The following is a 7,304-nucleotide window of genomic DNA, read 5'->3' as shown; positions in this document are numbered from 1 at the left end:
TTTTACCTTAATCTATAGTACTTTCAACAATAAGTTTTTAGTTTTAGCAAAATAAGTGGTATCCAAACAGACCCTTAGTGTATGATAGGCTCAGACTTGTTTTGTTTTTTTGTTTTTTTTTTTTTTTTTAAAGGACCAATTGGAAGTTTTCTTTTTTTTTAAAAAAAAAAAATTATGGAACTTTTCTTTTGTTTTGTTTACTGGTGTTTGGCAGCCATGACCCACCGAGGTGGCCCCTATGTTCAAACTCATTTTTTTCTTTGTTTTTTGTTTACACAAATATATACTTTTATCTTCACCGTAATTTTTTTTTTTTTTTTTTAAAGTTATCTGATGAGAAAAATTTATCTGATATAAAAAAATAAAAAAAAGTTATTTGCCAGTCTAACCAGAAAATTAGATTATTTTTTTTTTCTTAGGTTGTGTTGAACAAAATATTTTCTCTTGGAAAGCAATAAATAAGGAGAGAGAGAGAGAGAGAGAGAGAGAGAGAGAGAGAGAGAGAGAGAGAGAGAGAGAGAGAGAGAGAGAGAGAGAGAGAGAGAGAGAGAGAGAGAATGCTTGTATTAATTAGATAATAAGGTGGAAGCAATCATATTTAATGATTTTTTTTTTAGCTGTTAGATCTTTTTTAAATCTACGATCTAAAAAATGTGTAACTTTTGTAGAATTACACTAGGTGTAACTTGAATCCATCTCATATATATATATATATATATATATATATATGAATGTATGTATGATGAACTTAATTTGATAAAAAGATTTAAATTACATAATTATAATATTATTTTATATAAATAGAGAAGATTTTATTAAAATGATTTTTTAAAAAAATATTATTGTAGGGTCCTTGGCCCAGGAGTTTATTATCTACCCGTATATTGGGCCTGTGGCCCAAGCCAAGAACAAGAATTTGCCCGAGGAGGAGAAGTCTTCATCATAGGAGACTATTTTGATGAATAAAAAGGTGCGAGTTGGTCATAATAGCTCAAGAGAGTGTGCCGAGAATGAAGGCGTCCTTGGCTAGACAAAACCGAGGTCCTAAGAGATGGGTTATCGGCAAGAATGACGATCCCGAAAATTCAGTTGGAGCGGACAAGTATTGCAGAGACATCAGATAAGGAGGAGTCCCAAAATATCTTAGGTGAAAGTTGCTGCCTCTGCATTAAATGCACTGCAGCTAACTCTCTGACTGCATTAATGTAGAAATGATGCTTGAATAGTGGATTTCAGCCTTACAGCTACTACATGAGGACTTATGAGGAGTGCTAATAGGACAAGTATCCAAACCAACCGTCTAGAATGCATGTGGAAGGTGGAGATGAAAGGTAAAGACAGTATAAAAGGAGAAGGAGTGAGTGAGAAAGGTGTCCGAAAAAAGGAGGAAAGAAACATTGTAGTAATTGAGAATCAAACTTGTAACGTTACCTAAGAGCATTATATAAAAACCAGTATTCTCGGACTTCGCCGATGACGTTTTTTCTTCAATATACACTCATGTATTTTCATTCTTTTGACATCAAACCTACCTAACTTGTTGTTTGGCTAACTAAAGCCCAGCTTGTTTAACTCATTCTTTACAAATTCATTGTTTTGGGTTTTTTGGGCCTAAGTCCATTCATACTTTGGGCTTAAATCTCAAATATGGTCCTTACAATTATAATCGATTGACTAATTTGAACATATTCAAGAATATTAAAGAAAAAAATGTATACCCCATTGTCACACTGAAGCAAAGTCCATCCTTCATTACTTGCATGACTGCCTTGCAAGCAAAAGGATTTGACAGCAGCCGGGTAGGCCAGTAACAGATTCCTTTTTCTCTATCCAAAACCTTCAGGAGTGGCTTAGCTCGAATGCAAAATTTGGTCAACATCACAGCTCTGGCCTCATTCCATGGTTTCAGGTTTTTCTCTTTGCTATATGGATGATTTGGAAAGATAGGAATCAACACGTGTTTAGGAATAAAAGTTTGAACCCAAACCTGGATAAAGCAATCTTGGACCGTGCTGTGGAGTTTGTTTTCTGCGCTTGTAATCAACCAGCTACCAAAAGGATGATCTTGAAGAGTATAAGATGGGAGAAATTGAGTGAGGGGTGGTTGACTCTCAACACTGATGGTTCGGCAACAATAAGTGGTGGGTTGGCTGGAGGTGGTGGTTTAATTAGAGATGGCAATGGCACTTGGTTAATAGGATTTGCAAGGAAGATCGGGACTGCTACCAATTTCTTGGCGGAATTTTGGGCTCTCCGGGACGGCCTTCGCCTCTATCTTCAAATTCAAGCCCAAGCTATTTGTATTGAATTAGATGTGAAAGCCGTAGTTGATGCCTTACGCTTTCAAAGCTACACTAACACTGTTATCTACTCTATCATGGAAGACTGCAAGCACTTGGTTACTCAAATTCCCCAAACAAGAGTCAGGCATGTGTACAGAGAAGCCAATAGATGTGTGGACTTCTTAGCTAAAATAGGCACTGGCCTTCAGAATGATTTTGCTATTTTTTCTAGTCCACCTGTGGATCTGCTTTCTATTTTGGAGGATGATGTCTGTGCTGTTTTTGTAAACAGACTTTGTCCTGATGTTTTGTCTGTTGTTTAGTTTTAATACATTCCTTTTCTACCCAAAAAAAAAAAAAAAAAAGACATATAACATATTATATTAAGTATAAATTATTATATAAGTTTAGAATTGTAACATTTTTTTTCTTCTAACTTTTGTAATCCATCAAGTCCCTCCTCTGGAAAAAGCTTTTGTTTTAGCTTTTAATGATTCAGATGTAACTGTTACTCGTATTACTCATATTTAAAATTCAATAAATGATTTCACCAAAAATAAAAATAAAAAGAATGATGCGTGCATCTATAGGCCTTTTGGGGAGAATTGTGGACACAAACTAAAATTCTAATGTGTCTTCTCGTCTAGTCCAAATAGAAAGCCCAGCAGAACTGTGAATGTGTACAAAAGTCCATATGGGCACCTCTCACAAAACAAAAGCGGGACATTGTGGAAAAAATAGGCAAGCAATTTTTGACTATTTTCACCTAAATTTTATATTTTAAAAAAAAAAAAAAAAAAAACGTGGATCATAAAAGTTGAAATAATTTTTTTAAGCCAGAATCTATACGACAGGAATTGATTATTGACTGAATTTTGGTAAAAGAAATTTGGACAACAATATCATGGTCAATGAAAATCTTGCTGGTAAAATTTTTATGCAAAATACAATGTTTCATAATTATCAGCATAGAAAACATACATACAAGTGTACAGCTTTACGTACTTTCAAGATAATATTTTCAATGCTCACGTGTTTTTCCTTTTTCGTTTTTGGTAAAAGCTCACATGTTTTTCACTCAATGCAATCTATCTCTTTTTCAATATCTACACACATAAACAGCAGATTAAACAAATAAATAAAATCCTAAAACACATTTTCCAATTCTAAAATTTGGATGATGTTCAATTTTGTATCTTATTAAATTTGATATAAGTTTACAAATTTTATTTTGGAAGGAATTACAAGGAATCAATTTTGTCTCTTTGTTATTATGCCATTAAAAAAATGCATATATAACAAATAAAATATTAATATGACATGTTAAAAGGCTAATATGGCCTAAAATCAATAACAAAAAACACCCAAAAAAAATCAACTCAGTGGTGTGCACCTTTGAAGTCAATGCAAAATCTCTCATCTTATTTGAAACTTAAAAGATAAAACCATGGTTTTAAAAGTCGAATTGAATAGTTGAATTGGTTCATCGAGAATGGGTATAGAATCGATTTACTAAAAATCGATCATTCAATAGTAAAAATTGTCAATTCAACTCGTAAAAACTGAAAACAAAACTCATTTACAATTTTTTAACTGTTTCTATTTTTAAAACTATGGATAAATAAAACTTAGCCAAACCAGAAGTATATTTCGGGGGAACAAATGAAAGTTAGCTAAAGAAGTAAGAACTAAGAACTCCATTTTTTTTTTTTTTGGTTGAGAAACGAACTCCATGTTATTGAGTAGAACCGAGTGTAGCACATAAAATCTCTCTCTCTCTCCTACGAATCATCACTCGTAATTATTAGCAAGGACAAAGTCTATAAAGAGCGAAAGATTGTCTCTTCTGATTGGCGGGTTCTAAATCGAAAGCCTCCTTGCATTCTTACTTTTGTCCAATCAAGATCTTTGCAGCCCCACATTTCCCTGTAGCGCGTGCACTCCCTTCCCCAATCATTCAACCTTCCAGCTACCTTACTGTAGACCGATCTCATCCAGCTACGCTACAACCACTCACATATTTACTATTTTAGGCCAAAATAAAACCAGGCAGAGTGGAGTTTGTAAAAAAAAAAAAGTAAACTAACACTCTACGAGTATTAGTTTATAAAATATTTTATTAAAAAAAATGGTTCACTTTTTTTTGTGTACTTTTGTGTTTCTTTATTTTTTTCAATAAAAATGGTATTTAAAATTTCCTTAGAATGATCTATTAATAAATACCTAACGGCATCCATTAATAGAATCCTTTGTTAAATAAAAGTTTTAGAAAAATTTTGATACTATTTTTATTAAAAATATAAAAATTTGTAAAATATAAAAAAAAAAAATTGTCCTCTATATATATATGGATTGGGTTCAAGTTACACTTGGTGTAATTCTAAGCAATGTTACACTACTCAATATTTTTTAATTGGATGCAAATATTGACAAATCCACTGTTAGATTACATTATTTTTGTATATTGTTCATGCTTGCAAAATTTCGAGGTGATCAAAGATTAATAACCATGTCATCAATCAATTGTTAAAATTCAAATTTTTGTAGTTTAAAATAATGCATAAAAAAATGACTTTATAAATCAAATGGTAAATAGCATTCGATTGATATGAAAATTACCATACATGTTAAGAACATATAGAACATGTAATTCAACAGTTGGATTTTCAAAATATTAATTCAATAACAAGTTATTAGATGATGTAACATTACTTAAAGTTACACCAGATATAATTTGAACCTAACCCTATATATATATATATATATATATATTTCAATAAAAGTTTTTAAAAATATTTTTTTAAAATGAATGTCTTGGCCATCTGATAATTAAATTCATAAAACTATTGAACTCTAAAATTTAAGGCTGGCTCTTGTATCGTGTTAGATTATATATTCGAGTTAGATGTGAAAGAGAAAAGATAAAAAATAAAAAATAAAAAATAAAAAAGAATGTGAAATTACGTTAACTTGATTCAATTTGAGGACTTATGTTCAAGTGCTTGAAAAATTATATCTCGAAGTTCTTGAATGTACACTACAATTTATTTAATTTTAAGATGTATGTTATAATAAATTTATAACAAAATAATAACATATTAGACTAATTACAATTGACTTAGATATTTATAAAATAATAATAAATATATACACCTAGGTTTTTTTTTTTTAGAATACTAAGTATTTTAACACATACACGAAGTATTTTAACACATACACGAAGTATTTTAACACACACATACACATAGGGAGAGGAGAGAACATCTTAAAGAAACTGATAGTAGTTGTGGGGCCCAATAATTTAAGGACCAAGCCCAATTGCTCCTGGAAAATCCGAAGGCCCAATCCGAGGAGAGCTGTGGCCCAAGCTCTACAGTGCAGAGTACAAAACAATTTTTGGAAGGCAGCCGAGGACAGTTTGGTCCTCGGCAGATCCTGAATCCCACCGAAATGAAGGGATAAAACTGGTATAGGGACGAATTTGTAAGGAGATCCAAAATATCTTGGGGAAGTTATCCTTACTACCCTTCCGGATAAGACCCAACACATGACAGAGCCGTACTCTGCAGCCTTATCAACCATACCCAACAATTCTGGGATTAGACTGATGGGACAAATATCAATCTTGTAAAGATTGACCCTACACGTAGACGAAGGACAATGAACACGGACGAGTATAAAAGAAGAAAGTAAATAAATCTGAAGGGGACCCCATCCCACCTAAGGAAAAAGAAAGATCACATGGGGGAGAACATCTCAACAACACCGGACTTCACTGAAGAAAGTCTGTCGTTGGATAACCGGGGTAAGGCCTCAATGGTCCTCGGATCAACTCCGAGGAGTCCCATCCCATAGGGTGCGACGTCTTAGGGCTTAAATGTTCAGGCCCAACTCCTTTTTCTACCTGAATTCCTCTAAAACCAGGATCGGACATCGCCCCGTGACCAGCGGCTAGCTTTTCAAGCCCACTCTCTACAAATCATATTGTGAGGGATCTTTCGTACGCGAGCCCAACATCCTTATTGGGCCGCCAGAGAATCGTGTCCTTACAGTAGTGTATATTCAAAAGAGCCTAAGTCTTGGCCCTTAAAATTGTTAACAATGGTATTAAGGTTAATTACATTTTATCAATATGTGATTTAGGTCATTTTAATGTTACATGTTCATGGTTTGAAATTGTCAATTTACCCATCTAAAGTTGGCTCCATTATATTGTTAGCAACTCATCATAATCATAGTTAATAACATAAAATTAAAAATTACATAAAAAATGAAGAGAAATCAAAGATGAACAAAGTTTAGTTACAAAATTAGTAGTATCCTTAAATTACAACCTTACTCAATAAAATAAATATTACTACATATTTTGAAAATTTAACCGTTAAATTACATGTTCTTTACACTTTTAATACACATGACAAATTTTGTGCCAATTGAACATTATTTACTGTATGATTTATAAACTTATATTTATTTATAAATTTAAACTACAAAAACTTGTAATTTAAACAATTTATTGATGATATAACTATTGATCTTTCATTTTCTATAAATTTTACAAGTATGGAGGATATAAGAAGAAGATATAATCAAAATGTGAATTTGTCAAAAATTACATACAATAAAAAAATATTGAGTAAAATTTTAAGTTTAGGCTATAACCAATTTTGTAGTTAAACTTTGTCCATCAAGGATCTAAAAAGGGCATTTGTAAACAATTTGAAAGTTGCGTACACTTTGACTTAAGAACACTATGATGGGATGAGCTTCTCCAAGCCAATTGATTAAGAATATCTCCACTGTTGTTGGCACAAGATCCATTTGCAACACTAACATTGTTGTTGGTGAAGTGAAGGACTAAGGTTGTTATGAAGGTGACATAATTGTCGAGGTGGACCAAATTAGCTCTTCATTTGAGTAAAACACTGTCATTGATGCCTAATTCATTGTTGGGAAGCTCAAAGCACACCCTAAAGAAAGCGAATCTTGCTATAAGTGATTTCTCAATTTTGTACAAAGGAC

Source organism: Quercus lobata, chromosome 8, assembly GCF_001633185.2.
Source record: "Quercus lobata isolate SW786 chromosome 8, ValleyOak3.0 Primary Assembly, whole genome shotgun sequence".
NCBI lineage: Eukaryota > Viridiplantae > Streptophyta > Magnoliopsida > Fagales > Fagaceae > Quercus > Quercus lobata.
This window is presented reverse-complemented; position numbering follows the sequence as displayed.